We start from the raw sequence: 20,010 nt of genomic DNA on the forward strand, positions 1-20,010 counted from the left end.
GCGACTGAGAGCATGTAGTTCATTCTCCTCCTTGAACTCCTCCGTATATAAACCGAGTGTCGCACCAAACTCTGGGATGCTTAGCTGGTGGATTAATCTGCCTAGGAAAAATTGAACCGTGTCGGGATCATCGTACCTTGTCATTACGGTCTAAAGATGGAATGTTGAGCAGAGTTCCATTGTGAGCTCGAGGTATGTCAGCTCGATAATCCCAAAGAACAGCTCCCAAGGGTCGGTGGTTAGGAGAGTCTGAATTGCATCAGCCATCTTAACTTGTTCTATGGCAGCCCAGTCGATGCAGCGGCCCGTAATTAAGGGTCAGGCCCAAAGTATTTGGAACAGTTCTTCCTGGGGCCCTCGGGGGAACTGCAGGAGAGGGTGACGAATTTCCACGGTTGGACCCGCGGAAGATGATGCTCCCTTCCTCTTCTTCGAGGCTGGTACGACGGTTTTCTTTCCTCTTGAAGACGACATGGTACCTGCGATCAGAATCATCAAGTCATCTTGATGAGTGGTCAAAGTAGAAGGAATACAATTTTTAATTAAAAATCTGAATTTTAGCCACAACCAAACATAACTAATATAATAATTTCGTGACTTTATCATTGTATGTAGTAATGGCATGTGTAAGACCAAAGAATGAAGCTTTCCTAACAACATGAAATGTATGATAAATAATTGAAAAATGTAAATTACATGAGAGACATTGGCATGGAAATGTCATGAGGATGGGCATGGTAAAGTCATGGGTATGAACTTTCCCTAATCACTTGATTTTAACATGCATTGTATAATAACTAACCTAAGAATGCAAACTAAAGGATAAAATAATAAGCAAAATGAAAAATAGTTCAAAAGCAATGAAGATTATGCTAATAATAAGCATTAGTAATGAGTAAAATAGAAGTGAAGGGAGTAAACAAACGCTAAGGGACAGATGTTGAGCGTCAAAAACGAAGTTAAAGGCGGTGCACGGGCGTGGCAGGGGGGCCGTGTGGAGTTGCAACGGCTAGGGTTAGGGTTTTTGAATGGAGAAGAAAGTGAATAGTATAGGGTATTTATAGATTTTGGGGCACACGGCCATGTCACACACCCGTGTCTCCCAATTTTAGCTCGTGTGATTCGCAAATTTCAAATTTGGGCACGTCTGACATTTAGTACATGCCGTGTTCCTTGGGCGTGTGGGTTCACATGACAGTGTCACACGACCGTGTCTAGCTTTGTTCGCTTCTCCTATACCCGTGTGTGCAAGCCTCACGCCCTTGTTAATTTAATAGGTTCGACCACGGGTGTTAGACACGGGCGTATCTCACGCCCGTGCTAGTTTCTAAGTTTCAACCACGGGTCTTCCACACAGGCGTGTCACACGCCCATGTTGTTTTGGTAGGCTTGATCACGGCCATATCGCACGGCCGTGGCGTTTAATCGTAGCCCATGTTGGGGAAATCTTTTGCCCTATTTTCACACGGCCTTACGCACGCCCGTGTGCTTGGCTTTGTCTTTATAAAAACACCTATGTTTAAGATTTCTATTAGTAAGTTAGGAGTTAAATACCAAAATTTAAAGAAATTAATATTGTTAGTGCTCGGGTTGCCTCCCGAGAAGCACTTATTTATAGTCTAAGCTTGACTTACCTATTCAGTGAATGGTCATGGTGGTTTGATGAGTTTATACTCCTAATTCCTTCTATCAATCTCATCAAAATAAGGTTTTAAGCGGGTGTTGTTTACCTGATGTGTTAATAGAATGGTTTAAATGATCATCTTCAATTCCTGATGAGTTGCTAGAATTATGAGTTTAAGGGTGATTGTTTTGTCTCCCAACCAGAGTGTGAGTTCACCTGTGCCAACATCAATGATGGTTTTAGCGGTTGCCAAAAAAGGCCTTCCTAGAATTAATGGAGTGTTGCTATCCTCTTCTATGTCTAGAACAATAAAGTCAACGGGAAATATAAATTTATCTATTTTAACTAGCACATCTTCAATAATACCCCTAAGGAATCTTATAGTTTTATCAGCTAATTGAATGCTCATCCTAGTAAGTTTGGGTTTCCCGAGACCTGATTGCTTAAACATTTTGTAAGGCATGACGTTGATACTAGCCCCTAGATCAACCAATGCATAATTAACGTCTAAAGTACCAATTAAACAAGGAATCGTAAAACTCCCTGGATCTTTTAGTTTGTTAGGTAGTTTATTTTGGAGAATGGCCGAGCAAACTGCGTTCAGCTCCACATGCGACGCCTCGTCCAACTTTCGCTTATTTGCTAAATGCTCCTTTAAAAATTTCATTGTGTTTGGCATCTGCAATAGAGCTTCAATAAATGGTAAGTTAATATGTAATCTGAGCGGTCTTTCCTTGTCACGTTGGGGTATGGCACACGAGGTTTATATTCGACAGCCACTGGTTTGTTTTTATTATAATCTACCTCACCTTGACCTTTGCTTACCATAGTTTCTTGCCTCGGTTCTGGTCCAGGCTCAACGACTCATTCGTTATCTTCAATATTAATTGCGTTGAGCTGTTCCCTTGGATAGGGTTCAGTATTACTTGGCAAGCTACCTTGTGGTCGTTCGGAGATTAGTTTGGACAGTTGGACTATTTGAGTTTTGAGCCATTGGATCGACGCTGGTTAATTTTTAAGTGTTGTCTTAGTGTTCTGAAAACGAGTTTCCGACGCCGAAATAAACTTTGAGAGCATCTCTTCAAGGTTTGGCTTCTTTTCCTATTGGTAGGGTCGTTGTTGGTAGCCCGAAGGATGTTGTGGTCTTTGATTTCCTTGACCGCCCCATGAAAAATTGAGGTGGTTCCTCCAACCTGTATTATAAGCATTACTATATGGATTGTTTTGAGGTCGACGATTATTACCCATGTAATTTAATTGCTCGTTATCCATGTTGTGGTCATAAGGTTGGTATTTTGAATGGTTTGTTCCACCGCTATTTGCTTAGCACTGTATTACTGGGTGATTTATGAATAATTAAGAAAATCATCAATCTTTTTATTTAAGAGTTCTACCTGATTAGAGAGCATGGTGACCAAATCAACGCCGGCTGTTTTTGTTGGGTTTGTCCTCATGACTTGCCACTGATAGTTATTTAGTGACATCTCTTCAATAAACTCATAGGCATCTTCTGGTGTTTTATTATTGATGGTTCCGCCCGCCGCTACGTCAACCATTTGTCGAGTCGAAGGATTTAGACCATTGTGAAATGTTTATACTTGGATCCAAAGTGGTAACCCATGGTGAGGGCACCTTCACAAAAGGTCCTTGTCTCTCTCCCATACATCGTAGAGTGTTTCTAAATCCATCTGCACAAAAGAAGAGATATCTTTACGTAATTTAGCCATTTTAGCCGGCGAAAAATATTTTAGTAAAAATTTGTCGGTCATTTGTTCCCAAGTAGTAATTGATCCTCGTGGTAATGAGTTCAACCACTGTTTAGCTTTGTTCCTCAATGGAAAGGGAAATAACTGAAGACGAATGGCATCATCAGAAATGCTAAAGTTTGTTAAGTGAGCGTTGGGATCTTCATCTTGCAAACCATCAAACTGAACAAATTGCTGTATCATTTGAATAGTGTTAGGTTTTAATTCAAAAGTATTTGCAGCTACAGCAGGTCTAACTATGCTTGATTCAGTTCCTGTTAAAGAAGGTTTAGCATAATCATACATAGTGCATGGAGCAGGATTTTGATTAACCGCAATTGCAGGAGGTAGCTGATTGCCTTGGTTTTTAGCCATCTCTTCGGTCGGGGGTTGAGTATCGTCTTCTTGCTCGTTCTCCGTGTATCTTAAGCTTCGCCTTATTTCTCTTTAGTTTCTACGAACTGTGCGATTGATTTCTTCGTCAAAAAGTAGTGGCCCTGACGAGTTTGTTCTATTCATAAACTATAAAAACCTGCCAAGAGAAGGAAAAAGTAAATAAGTAAGTAATAATAATACTAATATAAAATTAAGTTGCAAGAAAAATAAATGGCTAAAGTAATAAAAAATTGAGCGTTCCTAATATCTTAGTTCCCCGGCAACGGCGCCAAAAACTTGATCGCGTTATTTGGTGATAGGTTTTAAATATTTATAATTAATCATTCTTGAAGCTAACTATTATAGCGATGTAGGCAAGTGTACGTATCGAACAGTAGTATAGTTTTAGCAAGACCAGATTGTCGAACCCAAAGGAACTAAAAGTACTGGTAATGACTGTGTTTTTATTATCTAGCCTAAGAAAAATGGGGTTTTGTTTTTAACTAACTAATTATCTAAACTAAGAACTCGAAGAGAATAGAATTGGGGAATTGCTTTTAGGAAAATCGATTGAATGAAGACAATACCTAAGGAAAAATCCACCTAGACTTTACTTGTTATTTTGGCTCCGAATCGGATGATTTATTAATTTAACTTGTTCCGTAGAGATCCCTAAGTTATGTTATTATCCCTATTCAAGACTAATAAAGTCTAATCCCTAGATTGAATAACTGAGACTTTTCTCTAATTAACACTCTAGGGTTGCATTAACTCGATCTATGGATCCCCTTATTAGGTTTCACCCTAATCCAGCAAAATCTTGTCACCCTATGTCTAGGCGCGCAATCAACTCCGCTTAATTATGATAAATGTACTCTTAGACAGCGTCTATACCTCCTCTGAATAAAAGTTTATCTTGAATCAATATCCTGGGATATCAAAACAAGAATTAAGAACAAGTTAAATATTTATCATACGATTCAGAAAATAATAACAAGATTCGTCTTAGGTTTCATTCCCCTTAGGTATTGAGGGAATTTAGTTCATAACTAAATAAGAGAACATCTCAAAAAAATAAAGAATACAAAACAAAAAGAAAACCCAAACCTCCTGAAAGGGAATTGAGGAGAGATCTTCAGTTTTGATGATGAATCTGGCTTCTGAAATGAATCAATCGGCTTCCTTGGAGTAATTCCTTACTGCTTATTCTGTGTGCCCCGTTTTCTACTTTTCTAGTGTGTATTTATAGTCTTTGGAATGCCTATGAGCCCTCAAAAGTGGCCTTTTCCGAATTGGACTTAACTTGGGCTCGGTAGGGACACACCCGTGTGACACGCCTGTGTGCGATTACTTCAGGCCGTGTTCAAGCCTGTTAGAATGACACGGGCATGTGCTATACCCGTCTGAGTCGTGCTTCGATTCTGCCAGATTGACATGGCCGTGTGGTCTGCCCGCGTGAGGAAGTCCAGGCCGTGTTAAGTTCGTACTTTGGCCTATTTTCTCTATTTTTGGCCTGTTTCTCATTCCTTTCACTCTCCTATGCTCTCCTAAGTATAAACCATGAAATTAAAGCATTAGGAGAATCGAATTCACCAATTCTAATGAGAAATCATCCATAAAATGCATTAAACATGAGGTAAGAATATGTATAATTTACGGTTTATCATTCGGCTCAAGGGGGTTTACTAGGGGTTAATCGTGGAGGTAGGCTTTTCATGGCATGAGTGGGTTAATCCTAAGTGCCTTAATCATTTTGACATATCAAATCAAATGGTGTGGTCTCGACATGCATAATCAAGCAAGTTCTAGAATAACAGTTCAATACTGGCGTACTCAAAGCAATAATAAAAGTGAGCATGAAAGGATTAATAGATGCTCAAAAGGCTCAAAAATCTCACAAAAATTATGGCTTTTTTATGTTTAGACTCGTGAATTCCAATTCAAAGTAATACCTAGACTTGGGGAAACAATCTATAATTTTAAATTCTTAAAAATCAACTTATCATTCCTGATTCTCTAATGCCTTAAAGTTTAAACAATCAATGCATAAATCCCTATGTTTTAATTCAAGATATATCAATCAAAATCATAAATCAATTAAAATTTATCCTAAATATGATATGAGAACTTTTCAAGAGAACAAGGTAATTATTCAAGGATTTTTCTAATAATGAAATAAATACCCCCCACATTTAAGATGTACATTTCCCTCAATGTACAAAGATAGATATTAAAGTATAAAAAGAAGATAGAGGGAGAAGTGAAACTTCCTGTATTAAGAATGGGTGATATTCTTGGATTGGCGAGATCGAGTATTGGAGATAACTCTGGATGACAAGCTTGACTCTGAAGCTAAGCCATTTTTAAAAGGAAAACAAATGAATCTTAAAAACTTAATAAAAGAAAAATAAAATAAGATAATTATTCTAATTTTTCAAGTGGCACGGCCGGTGCACACGCCCGTGTGGTTCTTGTCACGTCCGTGTTTGTCAGAATTGTGATGTCGTCACTCGGCCTTATCGCACACCCGTGTGTATAGGCCGTGTGGCTACATGATCGTGTCGCACGGTCGTGTCTGGCGTGGTTCGCTTCTCCCACGGTCGTGTAGGTTTTTGCCCGCCCGTGTCATTCTGACAGTGTGGTCCACGGGTGCTAAACATGGGCGTGTCGAACGCCCATGCTGTTTTGGCAGGCTCGACCACTGTTCTTCCACAAGGGCGTGTCACACACCCGTGTTGTTTTGGCAGGCTCGACCACGGCCATATCGCACGACCGTGGCGTTTAATCATAGCCCGTGTTGGGAAAATCTTTTGCCCTGTTTTCACACGGCCTTAAGCATGCCTGTGTGCTTGGCTGTGTCTCTGTGGAAACACCTGTGTTCAAGATTTCTATTAATAAGTTAGGAGTTAAATACCAAAATTTAAAGAAATTAATATTGTTAGTGCTCGGGTTGCCTCCCGAGAAGCTCTTATTTATAGTCTAAGCTCGACTTACCTCTTCAACGAATGGTCATGGTGGTTTGAGGAGTTTATACTCCTCATTCCTGCTATCAATCTCATCAAAATAAGGTTTTAATCGGGTGTTGTTTACCTTAAAAGTGCCGAACTTGGGATGACTCACCTCCACCATACCGAATGGAAAAATACTGAGTACCGTTAGAGGGATTTCCTCATTCGGTGTGGTAGTGACAATGTGGGGATCTGCAGCATCTAATAAGACCTTATCACCAACCTTAAGTTGATTTGGAGAGGTATCGGGCTCGTTTTGGCGTAGTTTCGGTTTGTCGGGTGTTCTTGGTTTGTGCGTCCACCATTCATTTAGTTCCTCAATTTGTAATCTTCGATCTTCATGAACAGGTCCTCTACTAGTGCTTGAGAACGACTCGTGTGCTTCCTTCAGACTCATTTTCTGCAAAATAGGTTGCACTATATTGTTAGTTTTAGTAGAATGGTTTAAATGATCACCTTCAATTCCTGATGTGCTGCCAGAATTGCGAGCTTGAAGGGTGATTGTTTTGTCTCCCACCTAGAGTGTGAGTTCACCTGTGCCAACATCAATGATGGTTTTAGCAGTTGCTAAAAAGGGCCTTCCTAGAATTAAGGGAGTGTTGCTATCCTCTTCTATGTCTAGAATAATAAAGTCAACGGGAAATATAAATTTATCGATTTTAATTAGTACATCTTCAATAATACCTCTAGGGAATCTTATAGTTTTATTTGCTAATTGAATGGTCATCCTAGTCTGTTTGGGTTTCCTGTGACCTAGTTGTTTAAACAATTTGTAAGGCATGACGTTGATACTAGCCCCTAGATCAGCTAATGCCTGATTAACATCTAAACTACCAATTAAGCAACGAATAGTAAAGCTCCCTGAGCCTTTTAGTTTGTTGCGTAGTTTGTTTTGGAGAATGGCTGAGCAAACTGCGTTCAGCTCTACATGCGACACCTCGTCCAACTTTCGCTTATTTGCTAAACGTTCGTTTAAAAATTTCATTGCTTTTGGCATCTGTGATATAGCTTCAATAAACGGTAAGTTAATATGTAATTTTTTTAAGAGTTTAAGGAATTTACCAAATTGTTCATCTGAGCGGTCTTTCCTTGTCACGTTGGGGTATGACACACGAGGTTTATATTCAACAGTCACTGGTTTATTTGTATTTTGATTTACCTCACCTTGACCTTTGCTTACCATAGTTTCTTGCCTCGGTTTTGGTTCAGGCTCAACAACTCCTTCGTCATCTTGAATATTAATTATGTCGAGTTGTTCCCTTAGGTTAAGTTCGGTATTACTTGGCAAACTACCTTGTGGTCGTCCGGAGATTAGTTTGGAATGCTGGTCTATCCGAGTTTCGAACCCTTGGATCGACGCTTGTTGATTGTTAAGTGTTGTCTCGGTGTTTTGAAAACTGGTTTCTAACACTGATATAAAATTTAAGAGCATCTCTTCAAGGTTCGGCTTCTTTTCCTGTTGGTAGGGTGGTTGTTGGTAGCCCGGAGGATGTTGTGGTCTTTAATTTCCATGACCGCCCCACGAGAAATTGGGGTAGTTCCTCCAACCTGCATTATAAGTGTTACTATATAGATTGTTTTGAGGTCAAGGATTATTATCCATGTAGTTTAATTGCTCGTTATCCATGTTGTGGCCATAAGGTTGGTATTCCGAATGGTTTGTTCCACCTCCATCTTGCTTTGCATTGCATTACTGGGTGGACCTGTGAAGAATTAAGAAAACCATCAATCTTTTTATTTAAGAGTTCTACCTGATTAGAGAGCATTGTGACCGAATCGACATTATAAACGCTGGTTGTTTTCATTGGCTTTGTCCTCATCACTTTCCACTAATAGTTATTCAGTGACATCTCCTCTATAAACTCATAGGCATCTTTCGGTGTTTTATTATTGATGGTTCTGCCAGCAGCTGCGTCAACCATTTGTCGAGTTGAAGGATTCAGACCATTGTGAAATGTTTGTACTTGGAGCTAGAGCGGTAACCCATGGTGGGGGCATCTTCTCAAAAGGTCTTTGTATCTCTCCCATGCATCGTAGAGTGTTTCTAAATCCATCTGCACAAAGGAAGAGATGTCATTACGTAATTTAGCTGTTTTAGCGGGCTAAAAATATTTTAGTAAAAATTTTTCGTTCATTTGTTCCCAAGTAGCAATTGACCCTCGTGGTAACGAGTTCAACCACTGTTTAGCTTTTTCCTCAATGAAAAGGGAAACAACCGAACACATATGGAATTATCAGAAATGCCATTAATTTTAAATGTATCGCATAGTTCTAAGAAGTTGGCTAAATGAATCCTCATCCTACAAACCATCAAACTGAACAAATTGTTGTATCATTTGAATAGTTTTAGGTTTTAATTCAAAAGTATTTGCAGCTACAGCAGGTCTAACTATGCTTGATTCAGTTCCTGTTAAAGAAGGTTTAGCATAATCATACATAGTGCATGGAGCAAGATTTTGATTAACCGCAATTACAGGAGGTAGCTAATTGCCTTGGTTTTCAGCCATCTCTTCGGTCGGGGGTTGAGTATCGTCTTCTTGCTCGTTCTCCGTGTATCTTAAGCTTCGCCTTATTTCTCTTTGGTTTCTACGAAATGTGCGATTGATTTCTTCGTTAAAAAGTAGTGGCCCTAACGGGTTTCTTCTATTTATAAACTATAAAAACCTGCCAAGAGAAGGAAAAAGTAAATAAGTAAGTAATAATAATACTAATATAAAATTAAGTTGCAAGAAAAATAAATGGCTAAAGTAATAAAAATTGAGCATTCCTAATATCTTAGTTCCTCGGAAGCGGCGCCAAAATCTTGATCGCGTTATTTCGTGATAGGTTTTAAATATTTATAATTACTCGTTCTTAAACTAACTATTATTGCGATGTAGGCAAGTGTACCTATCAAACAGTAGTATAGTTTTAGTAAGACCGGATTGTCGAACCTAAAGGAACTAAAAGTACTAGTAATGACTGTCTTTTTATTATCTAGCCTAAGTTTTAATTAACTAATTATCTAAGCTAAGAACGCATAGAGAAAAGAATTGGGGAATTGTTTTTGGGAAAAATCGATTGACTTAAGACAATACCTAAGGAAAAATCCACCTAGACTTTACTTGTTATTCTAGCCCCGAATCGGACGATTTATTCATTCAACTTGTTCCGTAGATATCCCTAAGTTCTGTTATTATCCCTATTCAAGACTAATAACATCTAATCCCTAGATTGAACAACCAAGACTTTTCTCTAATTAACACTCTAGGGTTGTATTAACTCGATCTATGGATCCCTTTATTAGGTTTCTCCCTAATCCGGCAAAATCTTGTCACCCTATGTCTAGGCGCACAATCAACTCCGTTTAATTATGATAAATGTACTCTTAGACAGGGTCTATTCCTCCTCTGAATAAGAGCATGTCTTGAATCAGTATCCTAGGATATCAAAACAAGAATTAAGAACACATAATTAAGAACAAGTTAAATATATATCATACGATTCAGAAAATAATAACAAGATTAGTCTTAGGTTTCATTCCCCTTAGGTATTTAGGGGTTTTAGTTCATAACTAAATAAGAAAACATCTCAGAAGAATAAAGAATACAAAACATAAAGAAAACCCAAAACTCCTAAAGGGAAATTGAGGAGAGATCTTCAGTCTTGATGATGAATTTGGCTTCTGAGATGGATCAATCGGCTTCCTTGGAGTAATCCCTTACTCCCTATTTTCCGTCTCCCTTTTTCTTCCTTCTCTAGGGTGTATTTATAGGCTTTGGAATGCCTAGAAGCCCTCAATATTAGCCTTTTCCCAATTGGACTCAACTTGGGCTCGACAGGGACACGCTCGTGTTCGATTACTTCAGGCCGTGCTCGAGCCTGCCAAATTGACACGGCCGTGTGGTCTGCCCATGTGAGGAGGTCCAAGCCGTGTTGATTTCGTACCTTGGCCCATTTTCTCTGTTTTTGGCCTGTTTCTCGTTCCTTTCGCTCTCCTATGCTCTCCTAAGTATAAAACATGAAATTAAAGCATTAGGACCATCGAATTCACCAATTCTAATGGAAAATCATCCAGAAAATGCTTTAAACATGGGGTACAAATATGTATAAATTACAGTTTATCACGTAAAAGCCAGTTACACTATCATTTTGAAGCACTTGGTATAGTTAGTTTTTTTATTTTGATTATGGCATGTATACAATCCTTCGATTTTGTTAAAGTGTCACATTGTTTTACAGTCAAATGTATTGGCTTAATTTAGTACTTGACTCATTTTGTATAAGGCCATGAATAATGGCTAATATTGAAAGTTGTTTTATGAATGCAAGAAAGTCTTTCATGAATGTGAAAATTGTTGGCATGGTCGTATATGTATGAAATGCATATAGGCCATAGTTTTGGTTCATTGGTTGAGAAATTACATTGTGATAGACTTGGGTATGATAGATTGTGTTTCAGGGTGGCAAGGGGCTTCGTAGATAGCCTTATATCGTCCATACAAGTAGATACACGAGTATGTGTCTAGGCCGTGTATAACACGCAGTCAGCCCCATGGGCGTGTTGTTCGACTGTGTGTCCCCTGCACCTCGAATTTGCAAGTCAGTATGCATAGTAAAAAACACAAGGGCAGAGACAAGGTCGTGTTTCTCAATCGTGTGAAGGACATAGCCTCTGGCCACATGCATGTGCCTTGGCCATGTGCCCCTAAATTATTGCTGACGTCAGAAACAGAATGTCAGGATTCTTAGATACGGGCTAGGACACAGGCCATGGACACGAACGTGTGTCCGGCCATGTGAAAACCCCTATAGGTTCAAATTTGGAATTTAATTCACGCGGGCTCGGGGCATGGGTGTGTCCCCTTGTGCTTAGGCCATGTCAACTACATGGGCCTTTAGCACGACCATGTCATAATGGCCACACGGGCGTGTGCCCTGCTTCAAGTGGCATTTTTTAAAGTTTTCAAAGATGTGGGGATTAATCCCGGGTTATTTCCAAAACGTGACGTAGGCCTAATAGGCCCATATTAAGAACTTTTAGATTAAAAGAGAAAAGTTTTAAGTTTGACCTAGTTTTCATAACTCAGAAATGATTATATGCATGCGGTTAAGTTAGGTAATGCCTCGTGCCTAGTCACGGCCTCAGACTCGGGTAAGGGGTGTTACAACTATGTTTATGGATTCCATGAGGAACTAATCCTCTTATGGGGATTAACAAGTGGAGGTGTGTTTATCTAATCATTATGTAGTGTTTTCTTAGCAGATTAGCTGTATGGGAAAGGAAGAACTCAAACCCTAGGCTTGACGACCATAAGAAGTCATTTAAGTGGAAATTAACCCAAAATTGGTATGGCCTATCTATGAACACCTTAGCCCTAAACTGATTTGGACTGTGAGGTCGAGAGATAAGTAGTTCTTGCCAACTTGTTCGTTTAGTGGAAGATCGAGAGATCCTGATAGGATAATAAGTAGTTGATTGAATAGAAAACTAAACTAGGAATTAGTTATAATCACCAAAGCAAACTAATCACCCATGTCTATATTTGATTAAGTTTATGAATTAAGTTTTTCAAAGTCTACTTTACCGAGGCATCAACCTTTGCATATCAGAGAAAGTTGTGGGTAAGCTTGGTCATTTAGTTAGTAAATCGACCAAGAAGATCAAGATAGTTAATTCCAAAGAGGTCTCAATTGTGGGACTAGCATAAGGAGTGGAGCTACAGATCGGTCAATGGAAAGTCAATGAAGACTTTAAGGTAATTCACTTAAATGATTATGAATTTGTACTTGGTTGGGATTTCCTTGACAAGATTAATACTCTTTTGGTTCATTTTGTCAACTGCATTTGTATATTGGATGCTCAACAACAAAAATGTGTTGTGTTGGTGAGTCATGACACTAGGGGTGGAACAAAGGTATTGTTGACAATCCAGCCAGCTAAGGATGTTTCATGTGGTGGGAATACTAACTTGGTAGATCATGATGCTACAAATACCACCTTGGAAATGTTAAAGGGCAGAATATTGAGATGAAGCCTGCTGAGTTATCAGTAGGGCTACCACCTACAGGAGAGGTGGGTTATGCATCAAACTTTGGGAGAAAAGTAATTACTCAAAGTAGAATACATTTGAGAGCATTTACTCAAACACCTTATGAGCATTGTTTTCTTGTGAATTTTTTGTCCGTTCATGGCTTCTTTCTCTTTCGAGTTCCCTTCGACTTTGCTTCGGTGCCTTAAGAGAAATTCTACGAGAATTCTCATTTTTTGAGTGTAAGGCTGACTTAGATGAATTTGAACTCAAGAAATCACCAAGGCTGTGTGGTTTGCTAGATTAAAGTTCTAGCCCTGTGACATAATTGCGACCCTACCTAAGCTTATTGTGGTGAACCACTTAGCCACTTGCCTTTGACCAACCAATAGAAACTCAACATGTAACAACTCAAGATTGCAGCTAAGGGTATAAAAACCCACAGTTTTGTCAGAAAAGAGGACGACTCTTTCTCTAAGACATTATCCTTCTTTAACCTTATCTCTTGATCCCTGCTTCAGCTCGTTCAACTACCATTATCAGTGGCTCTCCATTTTGCCCTAAGTAAAGTGAATCACCTATCTTCACCTCCTTCTTCATCTTGTTAGATTTCCACATAAAAAAAACCCTAATTTCTATCTAGCTTACAATAGAGAATATGGAATTAAAGAAATAAACCAGTCACCAAGTATTCAAAGAATAATATGGAATTAAAGAAATAAATTAATCACCAAGTATTCAAAGATTAAAATATTGGTACACTTACAATATTGACTTTTTCAATCTAAGCTTATATCACTGAGAAAAATTATATGGAGAGAAAAATAGTAGTTGGGGTTTATTTAATATAATGATTAAGTAAAAGAAAAAAGAAAATTAGTTAAAGTATTGTGTGTCAATAGCGTTATAATTATAAAAATTAATTTTTTTTAAAAAGTTGGACATGAATATTACATAGTTTGAGATATCCTTTTAAAATTAAAGAAATTAAAGACAACTTTTTAGGTAATAAAGATATTAAACAACCCCACTTTTGAATATATATAGACATATATATTGATTGATTGATGAATAAACTGTTTGGTATATTGAATTCAACTTTACTGGGTGAATCCATCGAAAATTGGAAGAAAATATAATTATTAGGAGAAATTACACCATTTGTAAATACAAGTAATTCAATTTTGTTTTGCATAGGAATAAAAAATCTAAAAGAAAATTGAAAATCATGTCGAATTTTCAATTTAGTTAAAAAAAATTCAGTTATTAAGCGCACATAAAAAATCCAAACCCCAATTCCCCCGAGGCCCCAACACGCGCCACCTCAAAATATGGCTCCAACTATTGCTTACTGCTTACTAATTATTCAACGTGTCGGTCGATTTGTTTGCGTCTTTGGACCAAATTGGAAGCCAATAAGAAGAAATTGACCAACCATTCCACCACATTAAACCAATTCATCCTAGCCCAAATTGGAAGCCAATAAGAAGAAATTGACCAACCATTCCACCACATTAAACCAATTCATCCTAGCCATTCATCATGCAGCAATTTCATTCCAACAACTTGTCAATCATAGAGATAAATAGCAATACCTTATTTGTTTCTAGTTCAATTCAACGCTTAATTTCAATGTAATAACCAAGTTTCATTTCCTTTCCTCTAATTTGGATACCCATCTCTCGTTTTTCCTTTTAAACTCTTTTTTAATAATGAACAAAAACCGGAATTAGCATCTTCTCTTACATGAGGATTTGAAAAGATTAAATTTTGTCATTATATATGTAACCTTTCAAACCTTCAAAAGACGTTTTTGATAAAACTAGAAATTAGTGCAGTTCCAATTGGTCAATTGGTTGGAGAGACCAAAGAAACATTAATCCATTATTAATTTATCTACTGTAAGGGCCTACCTTTTTATTGTAAAAGCTCAAATGTCAAATATTAGGTATTTATGAATGATAGCATTGCTAACATTCCCAGAAATATATATTTATTTATTTATTTATTAAAAGACAACTTTTAGAATAATTAAAAAAAATTCCATACATAAAAGTGATGTAGGCATCAGGTTTCAACAAAGCCTCAATACAAGATGATGTTTCAAACAAAAACACAAAATATTCCTATTACAAGAAGTTCTAAGATTGTCTTGTTGAAAGTTACTCCCTAACCGAACTAACCAATCCATACATTGGTTCCCCTCCCTATAGGTATGCTTGATAGAGGTTGAGACAAATCTAGACATAAACTACCTGCAATCAATAACAAGAGTAGAGAGAACATGATTAGAGATATCATTAGTACTCGACTTAATGGCAATTTCAACATCGCTTTCAATTTTGATATGAGAAATATTAAGCTCAAATGCAAGAGATAGTGACCATCAGAATGTGTTTGAAGGGCCCCGAATCCATTTGCCCCTATGATTTCTCAAGATTGCACAGGCTCCTCCTTTACTCGAATTTTCAATAGAACTCTTTATATTGATTTTTGTAATGCTTAGAGCAGGTGCCAAGAAACAGGATGTAGATTTGGGATAGGTGGCAACGGAGACCACCAGTAAGGGCAAAAAATTTCCCGACTTTGTTGATGATCCTTTTCTCTAGGCTAACATGACAGTTATGAGACTCAAGATAAGAGAGTTCCTTAAAAACCAAATTTCCCAAAGAAAAAAAAATAGAAAACTAAGTACATAGAGATTTTGTGATTTTTTGGAAAGCTCTGGATTCCATGTTGCCTTTAAGCCAATCGTTCCAAGTACAGTTGGTGTGAATTGAGGGCCTGACAGTACTCAATGAGTTCCAACAATTCTTTGTCATAATTTAGTAGCAAAAAAGATGCTCAGTGGTTTTGAGTTGGTTTCTGCATAAGATGCAACAAGCATTGTGGTAAATTAGGTCCTTTTCAATACTTAAGGAGCTTGTTTTCTAGCAAATAAGTAAAGTTTTTGTTAACTTTCCATTTAGAGTACTTAGATAATAAAACGAGCAATTTGGAGTGTGTTATGACCTTTTAGGTTGGTCTGGCCAAAGGGGGGACTAACGTGCTAGTTGAGTGTATAGGACACCAATTAAAGCCAATGAGTCAGTGGACTGCCTCCTATGTTGCAACAAACATTCTCTATGTTGCAACACACCATCCAGAATGCCTAGGAAGTATATTGTTGTCCATGTCGTGATACGTACCAGAGGATGTAGCTGCACACCTTCTAGACTACCAATGGAGTATACTACTTCCGGTGTCATGACATGGCTTGAGTGTGTCACGACACAAATGCGATGAGGCCTGTTGATACGTGATATTCGTGATAGGTTTTAAAAATTTATAATTAATGGTTCTTGAAACTAACTATTATCCCGATGAAGGCAAGTGTACTTATCGAACAGTAGTATAGCTTTAGCAAGACCGGATTGTCGAACCCAAAGGAACCAAGAGTACTAATAATTACTTTCTTTTTATTATCTAGCCTAAAAATTAAGGGATTTGTTTATCTAAACTACTTAGCTAAACTAAGGGTGTATAGAGAGAAAATTGGGAATAAGCTTTTAGGAAAACTCGATTGATTAAGACAATACCCAAGGAAAAATCCACCTAGATTTCACTTGTTATTTGAATCTAAATCAGACGATTTATTCATTTGACTTGATCTATAGAAATCCCTAAGTTATGTTATTATCTCTCTCAAGACTAATAACGTCTAACCCTAGGTTGATTAATTGAAATCTCTTTCTAATTAACGCCCTAGTGTTGCATTAACTTGATCTATGGATCCCCTTATTAGGTTTTACCCTAATCCGACAAAATCTCGCCACCCTAACTCTAGGCGTGCAATCAACTCCGCTTAACTATGACAAATTTACTCTTAGACAGGGACTTTTGCTCCTTTGAATAAGCGCATTAACTTGAATCAATATCCTAGAATATTAAAACAAGAATTATTAGCACATAATTAAGAACAAGTTAAATATTTATCATACAATTCAGATAATAATAACAAGATCCGTCTTAGGTTTCATTCCCCTAAGGTATTTAAGGGGTTTAGTTCATAATTATAAAGAAAACATCTCAAAAGAATAATGAATACAAAACATAAAGAAAACCCAAAACCCCTGTATGGAAATTGGAGGGAGATCTTTAGTCTTGACGATGAATCCGGCTTCTGAGATGGACCAATCGGCTTTCCTTGAGTAATTTCTTGCCTCCCACTCCATGCGTCTCTTCTAAGTGCCTCCTCAGTTGTTTAAATAGGCTTTAGCATACCTAAGAGCCCTTAAAAGTGGCCTTTTCCGAATAGGACTATACTTAGGCTCGGTAGGGACATGCTCGTGAGCGATTACTTTAGCCTGTGGTCAAGGCTGTTGAATAGGCACGAGCGTGTAGTCGACCCGTGTAAATCGTGCTTCGATCCTGCCAAATGGACACGGTCGTGTGACATGCCCGTGTGAGGAAGTCCAGGACGTGTTGATTTCCCACATAGGTCTATTTTCTCCGGCTTTGGCCCATTTCTCGCTCTTTTTACTCTCCTATTCTCACCTAAGTATAAAACATGAAATTAAAGAATTAAGAGCATCGAATTCACCAAATCTAAGGATAAATCATCCATAAATGTGCTAAGCATGGGATAAAAATATGTATAAATTACGGTTTATCAAATACCCCTACACTTAAGTGTTTGCTTGTCCTCAAGCAAAATCCTCAACTCACAATCAAAATAAATTCTTCTCAATTTATAATCCCTAGCAATAATATCTCAAAATAATCCATAAGTATTCTTACATTGAAAATTCAACTAAAAGTACATCAAAGTTTCAAACATTCCAAGTTGAGCATTTTATCACGAAAACATACGTGTCTCCTCTCATCTAAGTGATTACCTTTGATCAAAATATCACAAAGTTTAACATCCTCACTAAAGATTCACTCAAATCACTCGAGGTGTTTAAGGACATCAAATAAATCACTCATTAGTCAATATGAAAAGTTATTACCATAGGCTTGCTTGAAAATCAAATCTCCACCACTATATATTGTGATGATACATCAATCAAAAAGGACTTTAGAGGGTTGTAATGTGGCTTTGGTTAGGAGCTGTGGTCACAAGCTGAAAGAAAAGGTTAGAATCGAGATTGAATTGAAAAATTACCTAGCTAGAAAAATAACTAGTCATCAGTTGAATACAAGTGAGCTTCTTTTCAGAATATGGAATTAATACTTTAAGCTCAAAAACGACAAATATAATTTTTTTAAAGAACAAGTCAAATAACATAGAACTTAATTATTGCAACAAAGATAAATTAATGGGTTATGGGTTAACATTGAGGGTAAATCAATTAATGGCTTGTTAGGTTCAAAGGGGTTTACTAAGGGTTAATTATGAAGGTAGGCTTTTGTGGAGTGAGTATAACTATAAGGATTATTTTGAGATCGAGGATTATTACCTATGTAATTTAACTGCTCGTTCTCCATGTTATGGCCATAGGGTGGATATTTTGAATTGCTTGATCCACCTCTATTTGCTTCACATTGCATTACAGGGTGAACCTGTGAAGAACCAAGAAAACCATCAATTTTTCTATTCAAAAGTTCTACCTGATTAGAGAGCATGGTGACTGAATCAACGTTAAAAATGCCAACTGTTTTCATTGGTTTTGTCCTCATGACTTGCCATTGATAATTATTCAGTGACATCTCTTCTATAAATTCATAAGCATTCTCAAGTGTCTTATTATTGATAGTTCCACCAGCGGCTCCGTCAATCATCTGTCGAGTCGAAGGATTTCGACCATTGTGAAATGTTTGAACCTGTAGCCAGAGTTGTAACCCATGGGGAGGGCACCTTCTCAACAGATCCTTGTATCTCTCCCATGCATTGTAGAGTGTTTCTAAATCCATCTGTACAAAAGAGGAGATATTATTACGTAATTTGGTTGTTTTAGCCGGCGAAAAATATTTTAATAAAAACTTTTCGGCCATTTGTTCCCAAGTAGTGATTGACCCTCGTGGTAACGAGTTCAACCACTATTTAGCCTTATTCCTAAATGAAAAGGGAAACAACCGAAGGCGAATGACATCATCAGAAATGCCATTGTTTTTAAAAGTGTCGCAAAACTCTAAGAAATTCGCCAAATGAGCGTTTGGGTCCTCCTTTTGTAAACCATCAAATTGAACAAATTGTTGGACCATTTGAATGGTGTTAGGTTTCAGTTCAAAATTATTTGCAGCAACAGCAGGCCTAACTATGCTCGATTCAGTTCCTATTAAAGAAGGTTTAGCATAATCATACATAGTATGCGGAGCAGGATTCTGATTAGCAGCAATCGCAGAAGGTAACGAATTTTCTTGGTTTTCAACCATATCCTTGCTTTCTGTTGAAGTATCGTCTTCTTGCTCTTCCTCTTTGTATCTTAAGCTTCGCCTTATTTCTCTTTGGTTTCTACGAACTGTGCGATCTATCTCACTATTAAACAGTAATGGTCCCGACGGGTTTCTTCTAGCCATACACTATAAAAACCTGCTAGGAGCGAATAAAAGAAAAGATTAGAAAAAAATAAAAATTTAAATTGCAAATAAAGTAAAATGGCTAAAGTAATAAAAATCGAGTGTTCCTAATATCTTAAGTCCCCGGCAATGGCGCCAAAAACTTGATACGTGATATTCGTGACAGGTTTTAAAAATTTATAATTAATCGTTCTTGAAACTAACTATTATCACGATAAAGACAAGTGTACCTATTGAACAGAAGTATAGCTTTAGCAGGACCAGATTGTCGAACCTAAAGGAACCAAGAGTACTAGTAATTACTTTCTTTTTATTATCTAGCCTAAAAATTAAGGAATTTGTTTATCTAAACTACTTAACTAAACTAAGGGTGCACAGTGAGAAAATTGGGAAAAATCTTTTGGGAAAACTCGATTGATTAAGACAATACCCAAGGAAAAATCCACCTAGACTTCACTTGTTATTTGACTCTGAATCAGACGATTTATTCATTTGACTTAATCCGTAGAAATCCCTAAGTTATATTATTATCTCTCTCGAGACTATTAAGGTCTAACCCTAGGTTGATTAATTGAAATCTCTTTCTAATTAACACCCTAGTGTTGCATTAACTTGATCTATGGATCCCCTTATTAGGTTTCACCCTAATCCGGCAAAATCTTGTCACCCTATCTCTAGGCGTGCAATCAAATTCACTTAACTATGACAAATTTACTCTTAGACAGAGACTTTTGCTCCTCTGAATA

General features: G+C 37.5%; 3 non-coding genes across 3 annotated transcripts; all 3 read left to right on the top strand.

Moving 5' to 3' along the window:
- The first annotated feature begins 3,238 nt into the window (after positions 1 to 3,238).
- LOC121225348 (small nucleolar RNA R71) lies at positions 3,239 to 3,345 on the top strand. The gene has a single exon (XR_005923213.1). It is a non-coding gene; the product is annotated as a small nucleolar RNA R71 (small nucleolar RNA).
- A 5,387-nt stretch (positions 3,346 to 8,732) lies between these two features.
- Positions 8,733 to 8,839, top strand: LOC121227606 (small nucleolar RNA R71). The gene has a single exon (XR_005925170.1). It is a non-coding gene; the product is annotated as a small nucleolar RNA R71 (small nucleolar RNA).
- A 9,745-nt stretch (positions 8,840 to 18,584) lies between these two features.
- LOC121225274 (small nucleolar RNA R71) lies at positions 18,585 to 18,691 on the top strand. The gene has a single exon (XR_005923160.1). It is a non-coding gene; the product is annotated as a small nucleolar RNA R71 (small nucleolar RNA).
- The last annotated feature ends 1,319 nt before the right edge of the window (positions 18,692 to 20,010 follow it).

The sequence above is a fragment of the Gossypium hirsutum genome, chromosome A03 (assembly GCF_007990345.1).
Source record: "Gossypium hirsutum isolate 1008001.06 chromosome A03, Gossypium_hirsutum_v2.1, whole genome shotgun sequence".
NCBI lineage: Eukaryota > Viridiplantae > Streptophyta > Magnoliopsida > Malvales > Malvaceae > Gossypium > Gossypium hirsutum.